Source organism: Acipenser ruthenus, chromosome 40 (assembly GCF_902713425.1).
Source record: "Acipenser ruthenus chromosome 40, fAciRut3.2 maternal haplotype, whole genome shotgun sequence".
Taxonomy (NCBI): Eukaryota; Metazoa; Chordata; class Actinopteri; order Acipenseriformes; family Acipenseridae; genus Acipenser; species Acipenser ruthenus.
Genome location: NC_081228.1, coordinates 8,488,374 through 8,502,946, shown reverse-complemented (window position 1 = coordinate 8,502,946; position 14,573 = coordinate 8,488,374). Strand labels below are relative to the sequence as shown.

At 47.7% G+C, this 14,573-nt stretch overlaps 2 non-coding genes across 2 annotated transcripts; both read right to left on the bottom strand.

Annotated features, from left to right (window-relative positions):
* Positions 1–856: 856 nt before the first annotated feature.
* trnaa-ugc (transfer RNA alanine (anticodon UGC)) lies at positions 857–928 on the bottom strand. The gene has a single exon. It is a non-coding gene; the product is annotated as a tRNA-Ala (tRNA).
* A 1,203-nt stretch (positions 929–2,131) lies between these two features.
* On the bottom strand, positions 2,132–2,203 carry trnaa-ugc (transfer RNA alanine (anticodon UGC)). Its single transcript has one exon. It is a non-coding gene; the product is annotated as a tRNA-Ala (tRNA).
* Positions 2,204–14,573: the final 12,370 nt, after the last annotated feature.

Below are 14,573 nucleotides of genomic sequence, written 5' to 3'. Positions count from 1 at the left end.
TCTACAAAACTGTCCCAGGACTTGGTGGACAGTAAGGTTATTTTGTTTTGACAGCTTCCCTCAATTTTTCTGAGATCTCCTCACGGTGCTCCATGTGGTGCACTTGTTTTGTGTGTGGTACTTATACGGCAGGATGCTGCGGTTGTGAGTTGGAGGCTCACCGGGAGCTGCTTTTTCAAATCTTGTAATCTGGATACAAATTATCTGGATTTGTAATCCTATATTTTGTGATCGAGATTACTTTTTAAAATGGTGGACTTTTTAATCGCAATTATTCATAATATGGATAATCCAGCAGTGACATTTTCTGAACAAATGGATCAAAACGATCCAGATTACAAGTTTTGAAGAACCGTCTCCTGGAGCATATCTCTTTTGTATCTCCCTCTGGTCCTGTTATTCTGATTAATTTAGCTTCAATGACAACATTAATCATGTGAAACGGAGAAGATAAGAAGACTTTTTTTTTTGTAATGGCATGGCTAATAGATGGATGGATAGAGAGAAGGAGAAAGTTAAAAATAATAATATTTATTTTTAGATAAAAAGACCTTTTTTGTAATGGTATGGCTAATAGATGGATGGATAGAGAGAAGGAAAGAGGTAAAAAATAATATTTATTTTTAGAAATCAAAATATAGATAGAGAAAATAAAAATATATATATATATATGTTTATAATTATAAATCAAAAGTTAGATAGTGATTAATAAAATAAATAATATTGACATTTATAAATCAAAAGCTGGATAGATTGATTGAATGAATGAAACCAGAAAGGGCTGGGTGATGGAAGAGAGTTTTTAATAAACAACAAATTGTGATTTCATGGAAGAACGGGGTAAAGAAATACCACCTGGAGATGCCGGGGATTGATCCCGGGGCCTCATACATGCAAAGCATGCGCTCTACCACTGAGCTACATCCCCTGTTGGCATTGAGTCCTTGCTTTGTTCAACTGGCCCCTTTGATTTCCAGGGTAAGCTGTGTGCTTTGCTTTCCATCCTGAAATGTGTGTGTTTTCTTACCTCAACTTTGCTGTGCCAGTTACAACAGTGCAGGGCTCTGTGGCGCAATGTATAGTGTGCTGGACTTTTAGACTGGCTGTGTAGTGTGATGCAAAGGTTGCGGGTTTGAGTTCCGCCAGAGTTGTAAATGTTTAAGTGTGTGTTTTTGGATTAATTTGATTCAAACCCAGGATCTCCTGTTTACAAGGCAGGTGCTTTAACCATCTAAGCCGCAATGCCCCACACTTGCCAGCTGCTCGGTGTGCTAAACTGAAGGTCTACAAAACTGTCCCAGGACTTGGTGGACAGTAAGGTTATTTTGTTTTGACAGCTTCCCTCAATTTTTCTGAGATCTCCTCACGGTGCTCCATGTGGTGCACTTGTTTTGTGTGTGGTACTTATACGGCAGGATGCTGCGGTTGTGAGTTGGAGGCTCACCGGGAGCTGCTTTTTCAAAACTTGTAATCTGGATACAAATTATCTGGATTTGTAATCCTATATTTTGTGATCGAGATTACTTTTTAAAATGCTGGACTTTTTAATCGCAATTATTCATAATATGGATTATCCAGCAGTGACATTTTCTGAACAAATGGATCAAAACGATCCAGATTACAAGTTTTGAAGAAGCGGCTCCTGGAGCATATCTCTTTTGTGTCTCCCTCTGGTCCTGTTATTCTGATTAATTTAGCTTCAATGACAACATTAATCATGTGAAACGGAGAAGATAAGAAGACTTTTTTTTTGTAATGGCATGGCTAATAGATGGATGGATAGAGAGAAGGAGAAAGTTAAAAATAATAATATTTATTTTTAGATAAAAAGACCTTTTTTGTAATGGTATGGCTAATAGATGGATGGGTAGAGAGAAGGAAAGAGGTAAAAAATAATATTTATTTTTAGAAATCAAAATATAGATAGAGAAAAATATATATATATATGTTTATAATTATGAATCAAAAGTTAGATAGTGATTAATAAAATAAATAATATTGACATTTATAAATCAAAAGATAGATAGATAGATTGAATGAATGAAACCAGAAAGGGCTGGGTGATGGAAGAGAGTTTTTAATAAACAAAAAATTGTGATTTCATGGAAGAACGGGGTAAAGAAATACCACCTGGAGATGCTGGGGATTGAACCCGGGGCCTCATACATGCAAAGCATGCGCTCTACCACTGAGCTACATCCCCTGTTGGCATTGAGTTCTTGCTTTATGCAACTGGCCCCTTTGATTTCCAGGGTAAGCTGTGTGCTTTGCTTTCCATCCTGAAATGTGTGTGTTTTTTTACCTCAACTTTGCCGTGCCAGTTACAACAGTGCAGGGCTCTGTGGCGCAATGGATAGTGTGTTGGACTTTTAGACTGGCTGTGTAGTGTGATGCAAAGGTTGCGGGTTTGAGTTCCGCCAGAGTTGTAAATGTTTAAGTGTGTGTTTTTGGATTAATTTGATTCAAACCCAGGATCTCCTGTTTACAAGGCAGGTGCTTTAACCATCTAAGCCGCAATGCCCCACACTTGCCAGCTGCTCGGTGTGCTAAACTGAAGGTCTACAAAACTGTCCCAGGACTTGGTGGACAGTAAGGTTATTTTGTTTTGACAGCTTCCCTCAATTTTTCTGAGATCTCCTCACGGTGCTCCATGTGGTGCACTTGTTTTGTGTGTGGTACTTATACGGCAGGATGCTGCGGTTGTGAGTTGGAGGCTCACCGGGAGCTGCTTTTTCAAAATTTGTAATCTGGATACAAATTATCTGGATTTGTAATCCTATATTTTGTGATCGAGATTACTTTTTAAAATGCTGGACTTTTTAATCGCAATTATTCATATATGGATAATCCAGCAGTGACATTTTCTGAACAAATGGATCAAAACGATCCAGATTACAAGTTTTGAAGAACCGGCTCCTGGAGCATATCTCTTTTGTGTCTCCCTCTGGTCCTGTTATTCTGATTAATTTAGCTTCAATGACAACATTAATCATGTGAAACGGAGAAGATAAGAAGACTTTTTTTTGTAATGGCATGGCTAATAGATGGATGGATAGAGAGAAGGAAAGAGGTAAAAAATAATATTTATTTTTAGATAAAAATACCTTTTTTGTAATGGTATGGCTAATAGATGGATGGATAGAGAGAAGGAAAGAGGTAAAAAATTATTTTTATTTTTAGAAATCAAAATATATATAGAAAGAGAAAAGAAAAATATATATATGTTTATAATTATAAATCAAGTTAGATCGTGATTAATAAAATAAATAATATTGACATTTATAAATCAAAAGATAGATAGATAGATAGATAGATAGATAGATAGATAGATAGATAGATAGAGCGAGCGATAGATACATAGATTGATACATAGATTGATTGAATGAATGAAACCAGAAAGGTGTCTTGGAATTCTATATAAAAGGAAGAGAGACTGCGAGTTCCAAACACACAGGCCTTTATTTCTTAAGTTTGCAAACTGAAAACACTCTCAATGCACAGGGTGCTAGATAATTATCGAGCAGTGTTTCAACATACAGAGTTAGATCAGTTTCTTATATACCTTAAAACTGTCAGCAAGGCAGAGATTTAGCCAATGATGATTCAGGTATTAGCATATAAGAGAAACAACTTATAACTATGCATACGTGGCATAAAACTAAGCAAGCAGATGAAAAGGATTGGTGGTTTGGGTATATACGTACAAAGAAATAAGTCTGGCTCATCCTGTTATCTTCACAGCCGAAGTTGCAGTGTAGTCATCTTGCGGTTCCTTGTAACAAACTTTATCTTAGGCAAAGCATACAAGGTTATGCGAGCAAGGTTATAAGAGTACAAAATGCCAGTACTTTTCACTCCTATTTTCTGCAACTTTTCTATTACATTCCCTCCCTTTTGAGACTAATTCTCAACCTTATTCAGAAAATGGATTCAAACACACACAATAGTACAAGTTAAAGCGAGATTTACAAATTTTAACATATAGTATAATATAAACGAAGTGACGACCCAACGTATCCCGCTTGCAGATTTTCCCCACTATCTTAACCATTTTGTTGAAAGGGTCATCATTTGAATCATTACACTGGTCATCATTAGTAAGCAGGGGCATGTTTAAAACAGTGTCAACAGTTTTAGTACATAACTTTTTCACGCAGGTTATGATAAGCAAAAACAACAACAATATCACTACATCATATATAAACCAGTGTCAGTAATGTTCAAAGAGTTCCGTACAGTATGACTGAGCATTGCCCACCAACCGTTGTCCGCATGTTTTCGATCATGCTCTGCACTCCATGTGTGCAATGTTCTTTTTGTTCTGAGTCCTGTGCGATTTTCAGCGTAGCTGTGGTTTGTAATATCTGGCTCTTTTTTTATTATCTTTAAGTTCAGTTAAGAGCCACATGAGAAACACAGTTAATATGCTGCCAAGAAAAATAACAGTCAGGACTCTGGGGGTCCAAAGCTGACTGTCTCAAGGCCATCCGAGCCGTCTACGTTGTTCCAGGGGGCGATACATCTCCCTTCGGGCTATAGGGCACTTTTCTGCAATGGCTGGCGTGGACCCACGTTGATCGTTCAGCGACTTTCACTGCTGTCTGCGTTGTCAGGAGCACCTGGAACTGACCTGTCCAGCGTTGTTGATGCCAATGCCTCCGGCGGAGGTCTTTGATGATCACCCAGTCCCCTGGCAGGAGCTTGTGGAGCGCCCCTTCCTTCGGTTCGGGTAGGGCGGCTTTTACCCTGGGAAAAATAGACTTCAGAACATTGTTAAGAGCAGCACAATATTTTACCATTTCATCCTCACATCCCATTAGGGTGAGCCTATTTTGAGGAAAAGGTGTGTTGTGGCAATGTGCCCCGCCCCTGTGTGCATTTGTGTGTTATATGTTGTATGTTGCGTGCGTGTGTTAATGTTGGTGTATAGAGATTGGTACACGGGATATAAACGGGTCTGTGTTTCACGTGTATTTAAAAATGTAGATTTATATTTAGGCACGAGGAGGGCACAAATCACTTCACGTGCTGGTAAAATGTAATGTGTGGTCACGGGAGTACACTTAACTAATTCACGTGCTGGGATTCAAGTGAGTAATTAATTAGTAATTGAATCCCAGCACAACAGTATATATAGATGCACATTTCTGTCACTCGGGGTTGGGTGTTCAGGGCGAAAGAACGGGAGAGAGAGAGGAGGTAAAAATAATAACAAGAATAATAAGTAGTGTTTCTCACCGTGTTTGTTCGTCCCTGTTTGTTAGTGTCTGTCCGTTTTGTTTGTCTCTTTATTTTGGCTACCAGTGCCGTGCCCTGTGTTTTTGTGTTCCAACCTTTTATTTTCTGTTCTGTTCTGTTTAATTATTAAATGCTGAGCGCAATCATGTGCCCAGCTTCACCAAACCACATCTCTCTGTTTAGTTATTTCCTGGCTCTGGTCTGACACCACCCACTCCGGCCGTCTTTGTGACATGTGTTCAGCATCCGCATTGGGCGTCCCATTAATACTTCATGGGGTGTGTCACAAAGACGGCTGCAGGGAGGAACTCAGACCAGAGAGAGAAACACACAGACAGACGGTGATGATGATGAGCTGAGTGCAATGGCTGCACTCAGCGTTTATTAACAAATAAATAAAAAGGTTTAACAAACAGAACACAAAACAGGACACGGCACTTGCGCCAAAATAAACAGGTAAACAAAACGGACTAGACAGTAAACAGACAGACAAACGAAACACGGTGAGTGAGACAGTTATTTACGTTCTTACTTTCTTACTATTTACTTTCTCCTTCTCCACACTCGTTCTCCACTCACCGAACACCAACCCCCAGTGAGTGAAAACATGCAGCTTTTATGCAGTTGTACCGAGATTCGATTGCTAGTCAATCATTCAATTGGAATCTCGGTACAACTGCACGTGAATTAATTAAAGTGCAATTCCCCGTGCTCACATATTACTTTTTACTTGCACGTGATGTGATGTGCCATCCCCGTGCCTAAATACAAATATACAATTTACACACACGTGAAACACAGACCGCTTATATCCCGTGTACCAATGCCTATACACCAACATTTACACACAACACGTAACATAACATACACAGGGGGGGGCACTTTGCCACATATACCCCCCCTTGTGCAACTCACACATGGCCTCAATGGCCACCTCCCCCCTCAGTCCCAAAGTCCCGGAAGAGGGGGAAGCAAGTTGTTTCTGGGGGTGGCCATGGTGGAATGTCTGGCACCCCCCAATTCTTCGTGGCTGGCAGCTCCCTCTTCCGGGGCTTCAGCCACACTATCTGCTGCCGCGAAAGTGCAGCTGGGGGAGCTGGTCTCCTGACCTCCCCCTCTTTCTTTATGGCCGGCAGCTCCCCTTCATGGAGCTCCGGCCACAGTGTAGCGACCCGAGGCAAAGCAGAGGCCCCGGCGACCCCAGGCGAAGCAGGACCCTCGATGACCTCAGGCGACGGCAGCAGCAGCGGACCCTCGGGAGGTGGAGGCAGAGGCAGCTCCTGCTCCTCTCCCTCGGGTGGTGGAGGCAGAGGCAGCTCCTGCTCCTCTCCCTCGGGTGGTGGTGGAGGCAGAGGCAGCTCCTGCTCCTCTCCCTCGGGTGGTGGTGGAGGCAGAGGCAGCTCCTGCTCCTCTCCCTCGGGTGGTGGAGGCAGAGGCAGCTCCTGCTCCTCTCCCTCGGGTGGTGGTGGAGGCAGAGGCAGCTCCTGCTCCTCTCCCTCGGGTGGTGGTGGAGGCAGAGGCAGCTCCTGCTCCTCTCCCTCGGGTGGTGGAGGCAGAGGCAGCTCCTGCTCCTCTCCCTCGGGTGGTGGAGGCAGAGGCAGCTCCTGCTCCTCTCCCTCGGGTGGTGGTGGAGGCAGAGGCAGCTCCTGCTCCTCTCCCTCGGGTGGTGGAGGCAGAGGCAGCTCCTGCTCCTCTCCCTCGGGTGGTGGAGGCAGAGGCAGCTCCTGCTCCTCTCCCTCGGGTGGTGGTGGAGGCAGAGGCAGCTCCTGCTCCTCTCCCTCGGGTGGTGGTGGAGGCAGAGGCAGCTCCTGCTCCTCTCCCTCGGGTGGTGGTGGAGGCAGAGGCAGCTCCTGCTCCTCTCCCTCGGGTGGTGGAGGCAGAGGCAGCTCCTCCGACAGCGGGGGTAGAGCTGGTGGCAGGCGTCTCCGCTGGGCTCCCTTCAGCAGCAAAAACAGCGGCTGCTGTGGAGCCTGAGCTTCACGCCCTCGTCCCTCCCAAAAAAAAATAGGGGTTTGGGCCTTCAGCTCCTCCCCTCCGGACACAGGACGCACCGACTCCTCCCTCTCGGGCCGTGGACGCACCGACTCCTCCCTCTCGGGCCGTGGACGCACCGACTCCTCCCTCTTGGGCCGTGGACGCACCGACTCCTCCCTCTTGGGCCGTGGACGCACCGACTCCTCCCTCTTGGGCCGTGGACGCACCGACTCCTCCCTCTTGGGCCGTGGACGCACCGACTCCTCCCACTCGGGCCGTGGACGTTCGGGCTCCTCCCACTCAGGCGCAGGACGTTCGGGCTCCTCCCACTCAGGCGCAGGACGTTCGGGCTCCTCCCACTCAGGCGCAGGACGTTCGGGCTCCTCCCACTCAGGCGCAGGACGTTCGGGCTCCTCCCACTCAGGCGCAGGACGTTCGGGCTCCTCCCACTCAGGCGCAGGACGTTCGGGCTCCTCCCACTCAGGCGCAGGACGTTCGGGCTCCTCCTCCCCTGGCTCCTGCTCTGGGCAGTCCTCGTCCTCATGCCCATAAGCAATGCACATGGTGCACCATCTTGGCTCCCTCTGCTTCCTCCTCATTTTTCCCCCTCTCTGCCTCCTTCTGCTCACCTTCCTCCTTTGGGCTGGTTCCTCCTCCTCTTCCTGGAAGGGGCAGACAGCCACCGTGTGCCCATACACCCCGCAGGCAAGGCACCAACCTTGGTCCTCCAACCTGCCGAGGAGATCCTCCAGCTCACTGCAGCCGTCTCTCCAGTTCCAGCCTTCCATTTTTTTTTATTATTTTTTTTTATTTACTTTTCCACAAAAAAACTGCGGTTCCCGCTCTGGCCTGAGCCCTGGAGGCGCTGTTGTCCCGATTCTGACACCACGTGTCACAAAGACGGCTGCAGGGAGGAACTCAGACCAGAGAGAGAAACACACAGACAGACGGTGATGATGATGAGCTGAGTGCAATGGCTGCACTCAGCGTTTATTAACAAATAAATAAAAAGGTTTAACAAACAGAACACAAAACAGGACACGGCACTTGCGCCAAAATAAACAGGTAAACAAAACGGACTAGACAGTAAACAGACAGACAAACGAAACACGGTGAGTGAGACAGTTATTTACGTTCTTACTTTCTTACTATTTACTTTCTCCTTCTCCACACTCGTTCTCCACTCACCGAACACCAACCCCCAGTGAGTGAAAACATGCAGCTTTTATGCAGTTGTACCGAGATTCGATTGCTAGTCAATCATTCAATTGGAATCTCGGTACAACTGCACGTGAATTAATTAAAGTGCAATTCCCCGTGCTCACATATTACTTTTTACTTGCACGTGATGTGATGTGCCATCCCCGTGCCTAAATACAAATATACAATTTACACACACGTGAAACACAGACCGCTTATATCCCGTGTACCAATGCCTATACACCAACATTTACACACAACACGTAACATAACATACACAGGGGGGGGCACTTTGCCACAGGGTGCTAGCCCTGTAGTACTGTGCGTACGTCTGCGCATGTACATCAGGGCCAATGGCAATACTGTAACCCAGGAGAGCCCTGTTTCAGCCATGAGCTTAGTTAGTTTAGTTTTTATTGTTTGGTTCGCTCTCTCCACCAAGCCTCCGCTTGCGGGGTGGTAGCTACAGTGTGTGCATAAATCAATTTGTAGGCTTTCAGAAATGTTCTGTACCACACTGTTCACAAAATGAGAACCATTGTCAGATGTCAATTTAGATGGCAGACCCCATCGGGGTATAATCTCTCTCATCAGGCTTTTTGCTACTGCCATAGCTGTGGCATGTCTGCAGGGGAATGCTTCAGTCCATTTAGAAAAAACGTCAATTATCACAAGGCAGTACTTGTGACCTTGGCAAGGTTTTAATTCAATAAAATCCATCATGACATGTTCGAAGGGGCCCTCAGGCCTCGGATGAGCTGATAGGGACATGGGCGTGCTGCGGCCTACATTGTTGGTCATAAAAATCACACATTTAGCACAAAATTGGTTAGCATATGTAGAAAAACCTGGAGCAAACCAAAAATTGTTAACAACATTCATCACCCCTCCCTTTGACACATGGTCTTGGCCGTGTGCCAACTTAGCTACATAATGAGTAGAATCATAAGAGCATTTGTTTTTCCAAGAGCTATCTCGGCAGGTCCCACACTGTGTTATAAGTCAGCTATGTCCTGTAAAGAAAATACAGATTCAGTTAAGGCAGGTAATGACACCATTTGGAGCACAGGGGCCTGAGTTGATGCGGCCGCTGCTTTAGCAGCAGCATCTGCAACAGCATTCCCTTGAGAGACAGGATCAGAAGTGTTAGTGTGTGCCTGGCATTTACATACAGCAGCGTTCAATAGGGGCACATCAGTAAGATCGGGTCGTGGCTTGCAGACCTGTTCCACTAAGGCGGTGCAATCGTGAGGCTCTCCATCGGCTTCTGTAGGAAGAAGTGTAGCAGGGTTAAGCACAGTACAGCGTTTTAGCACAACATGTTCATTAATACATTCTGGTAATGTATAACAAACAGGTTAAAAGGTTTAGAGTGATTGGGTAACCCAAGACAGGGCAGAGAGGACAAGAGTTGTTTAAGTTTTTTTTTCTGAGGGCAGTTAGTCCGTCAGGAGTCCAGTCAATTGTGTCTTTCATAGTCATCTTATGGCCATGTATCAAGTCAGCTAGGGGCTGTGTTACTGCAGCGTAATCTGGAATCCAAGCTCTACAGTAGCCAGCCATACCTAGCAATGTCATCATGTGTTTTTTTGTGGCAGGCTGGGGCAGTGTCAGAATTGTAGTGACACGCTCCAGGCCCAATTTCCTGCCTTCCGGTGTAATATCGTGTCCCAAGTATTTTACAGATGGTGACACGAGCTGCAGCTTTTTTTTATTATTATTATTTTTTTTTTGATACCTGTGACAGAGCGGTTGCAGTACTGACGTCCCGGACCAGGAAGAAGCAATACAAAAACAAAGGCAAAGGTAGGTAGGGGAAACGAGACGTGTTTGCGCTCGGGTTTTAATAATAAATCAAACAATAAACAAAACACTCTATAACAAACAAAAGGGCTCGATGGCCAACCAAAAAGACAAACACAAAACAGGCTTTAAACAAACCAAAAAGAACCACTCACACTCTCTCTCACACACACACACGTCGTCTCACAGTTTCAAACACTCTCCTCCTTACAAACACTCACCTCTAACAAACACTCTCCTCCTAACAAACCCAACCACTCCCTTTTATACAGGTGCCTGGGCTAATTGGGCAATTCGCACCTCATTAGCCCAGGCACATTCCACACATTCCTCACACATAAATTCACTGAACCACACCCCAAACTCACTCACATCCACTCTAAACAATACAAAAAACACAGAACCACCACAAAATAGGCTGCACCCCATCACACACCTCCCCTCCTTGTGTGCAGCACAACATGGCCTAAATGGCCACCTCCCCCCTCAGTCTCAAAGTCCCGGAAGAGGGGGAAGCACAGTGTCCATGGGGGTGGCCATGGTGGGAGGTCAGGCACCCCCCAACTCTTCGTGGCCGGCAGCTCCCTCTTCCGGGGCTCCTGCCACACACTATCCTGCCGCAAACGTGCGGCTGGGGGAGCTGGTCTCCTGACCTCCCCCCCCTTCTTCACGGCCGGCATTTCCCCTCCGTGGGGCTCCGGCCACAGTGTAGCGACCCCAGGCGAAGCAGGACCCTCAACGACCCCAGGCGTAGCAGGATCCCTGGCGACCCCAGGCGAAGCAGGATCCCTGGCGACCCCAGGCGAAGCAGGATCCCTGGCGACCCCAGGCAACGGCAGCAGCAGCGGACCCTCGGGAGGTGACGGCAGCAGCAGCGGACCCTCGGGAGGCGACGGCAGCAGCAGCGGACCCTCGGGAGGCGACGGCAGCAGCAGCGGATCCTCGGGAGGTGGAGGCAGAGGCAGCTCCTGCTCCTCTCCCTCGGGTGGTGGTGGTGGAGGCAGAGGCAGCTCCTGGTCCTCTCCCTCGGGTGGTGGAGGCAGAGGCAGCTCCTGCTCCTCTCCCTCGGGTGGTGGTGGTGGAGGCAGAGGCAGCTCCTGCTCCTCTCCCTCGGGTGGTGGTGGTGGAGGCAGAGTTAGCTCCTGCTCCTCTCCCTCGGGTGGTGGTGGTGGAGGCAGAGGCAGCTCCTGCTCCTCTCCCTCGGGTGGTGGTGGTGGTGGAGGCAGAGGCAGCTCCTGCTCCTCTCCCTCGGGTGGTGGTGGTGGAGGCAGAGGCAGCTCTTGCTCCTCTCCCTCAGGTGGTGGTGGTGGAGGCAGAGGCAGCTCCTGCTCCTCTCCCTCGGGTGGTGGAGGCAGAGGCAGCTCCTGCTCCTCTCCCTCGGGTGGTGGCGGTGGAGGCAGAGGCAGCTCCTGCTCCTCTCCCTCGGGTGGTGGCGGTGGAGGCAGAGGCAGCTCCTGCTCCTCTCCCTCGGGGGTGGCGGTGGAGGCAGAGGCAGCTCCTGCTCCTCTCCCTCGGGTGGTGGAGGGAACAGCAGCTCATCTCCCTCCGGTGGCACTGCTGGCTCCTTCGCCAGCGGGGTTAGAGCTGTTGGCGCTGCCGGCTCCTCCGACAGCGGGGTTAGGGCTGGTGGCGGGCGTCTCCGCTGGGCTCCCTTCAGCAGCAAAAACAGCGGCTGCTGTGGAGCCTGAGCTTCACGCCCTCGTCCCTCCCAAAAAAAAATAGGGGTTTGGGCCTTCAGCTCCTCCCCTCCGGACACAGGACGCACCGGCTCCTCCCTCTCGGACTGTGGACGCACCGACTCCTCCCTCTCGGGCCGTGGACGCACCGACTCCTCCCTCTCGGGCCGTGGACGCACCGACTCCTCCCTCTTGGGCCGTGGACGCACCGACTCCTCCCTCTTGGGCCGTGGACGCACCGACTCCTCCCACTCGGGCTGTGGACGTTCGGACTCCTCCCACTCGGGCTGTGGACGTTCGGGCTCCTCCCACTCGGGCTGTGGACGTTCGGGCTCCTCCCACTCAGGCTGTGGACGTTCGGGCTCCTCCCACTCGGGCTGTGGACGTTCGGGCTCCTCCCACTCGGGCTGTGGACGTTCGGGCTCCTCCCACTCAGGCGCAGGACGTTCGGGCTCCTCCGCCCCTGGCTCCTGCTCTGGGCAGTCCTCGTCCTCATGCCCATAAGCAATGCACATGGTGCACCACCTTGGCTCCCTCTGCTTCCTCCTCACTTTTCCCCCTCTCTGCCTCCTTCTGCTCACCTTCCTCCTTTGGGCTAGTTCCTCCTCCTCTTCCTGGAAGGGGCAGACAGCCACCGTGTGCCCATACACCCCGCAGGCAAGGCACCAACCTTGGTCCTCCAACCTGCCGAGGAGATCCTCCAGCTCACTGCAGCCGTCTCTCCAGTTCCAGCCTTCCATTTTTTTTTTTTTTTATTTACTTTTCCACAAAAAACAATTTTCGAAAAAAATAAAAAAAATGCCCTTTGTATTCCTGGTCCGGCTCCTGGAGGCGTTTATCCCACGCAGGACACCATATGTGACAGAGCGGTTGCAGTACTGACGTCCCGGACCAGGAAGAAGCAATACAAAAACAAAGGCAAAGGTAGGTAGGGGAAACGAGACGCGTTTGCGCTCGGGTTTTAATAATAAATCAAACAATAAACAAAACACTCTATAACAAACAAAAGGGCTCGATGGCCAACCAAAAAGACAAACACAAAACAGGCTTTAAACAAACCAAAAAGAACCACTCACACTCTCTCTCACACACACGTCATCTCACAGTTTCAAACACTCTCCTCCTTACAAACACTCACCTCTAACAAACACTCTCCTCCTAACAAACCCAACCACTCCCTTTTATACAGGTGCCTGGGCTAATTGGGCAATTCGCACCTCATTAGCCCAGGCACATTCCACACATTCCTCACACATAAATTCACTGAACCACACCCCAAACTCACTCACATCCACTCTAAACAATACAAAAAACACAGAACCACCACAAAATAGGCTGCACCCCATCACATACCTTATGGCCATTACGAGCTAAGTACTCTAAAAGAGCTCTTGTATCAGTTTTGCACGCGTGCTGAGTTTCAGAACATAAAAGCAAATCATCCACATACTGTATGAGCTTGCTTCCACCAGGGGGAACAAAACCTTCCAGATTCTGTGCCAAAGCGGCAGAAAAGACAGCTAGTGACTCGGTGAACCCTTGCGGCCGTTTCCCCATAAAGGTGAAAGCAAACCAAAACTGTGAGTCCCTTGCAACGGGGATGCTAAAAAATGCATTTGCTAAATCAATAACAGTAAACCACTTCGCACTTGGGGGAACAGCAGAGTCTTTCTTTTTCCTGCCATGACGATTCACACGTAAACTGCACGACTTGCTGTTTTCTATAGGGGTCGCTGTGGACCAGGGATGATATACACACAGGGCATTTATAAATGTAAAAACATTTGTCTTTCATAAGCAAGGGTATGGAGACATGCAGTACCAAACACGTCATATTAAGTGACCATGTGACCTACAACAGAGACGCAACATGTTTAGATTACAATTTGTCTTTTTAATTTTCTTCAACTTCAACCGGTACTGTTGTTTTCACTTGTTTTTCGGATCATATTCAATCATTTGGGGATCCTGACAAGTAAAGGCATTTCATATTATATTGATACTGTCACGAATGAATCTAAAGTCTTCCTTTGTACAAGGTGCAATCACAATTTTTTGAGTGAAAGGTGTATGTGGCAGAGATAGATGTCTCTTTGTGAACTGGCTGGCTGTAGGGGTGACGTCAGGCCAGAAAGAAACACAGACAGACAGTAGTGGAAGGTGAAACTGAGACGCTGCGGCACTTAATGCGTTTATTGTAAAATAAAAAGGTTTAAACAGAAAACAGCACACAGCCCTTGAGGCCAAAATAAACAAACTAAACAAATATACACTAACAAACAGGGTGGATGAACGCTAAACACAAAACAAGTATTGCTGCTCTAGAAAGAGTGCAAAGAAGAGCAACCAAAATGATCCCAGGTTTAAAAGGCATGTCGTATGTAGACAGGCTAAAAGAATTGAATCTATTCAGTCTTGAACAAAGAAGACTACGCGGTGATCTGATTCAAGCATTCAAAATTCTAAAAGGTATAGACAATGCTGACCCAGGCGACTTCTTTGACCTGAAATTCGAAACAAGGACCAGGGGTCACAAATGGAAATTAGATAAAGGGGCATTCAGAACAGAAAATAGGAGGCACTTTTTTACACAGAGAATTGTGAGGGTCTGGAACCAACTCCCCAGTAATGTTGTTGAAGCTGACACCCTGGGATCCTTCAAGAAGCTGCTTGATGAGATTC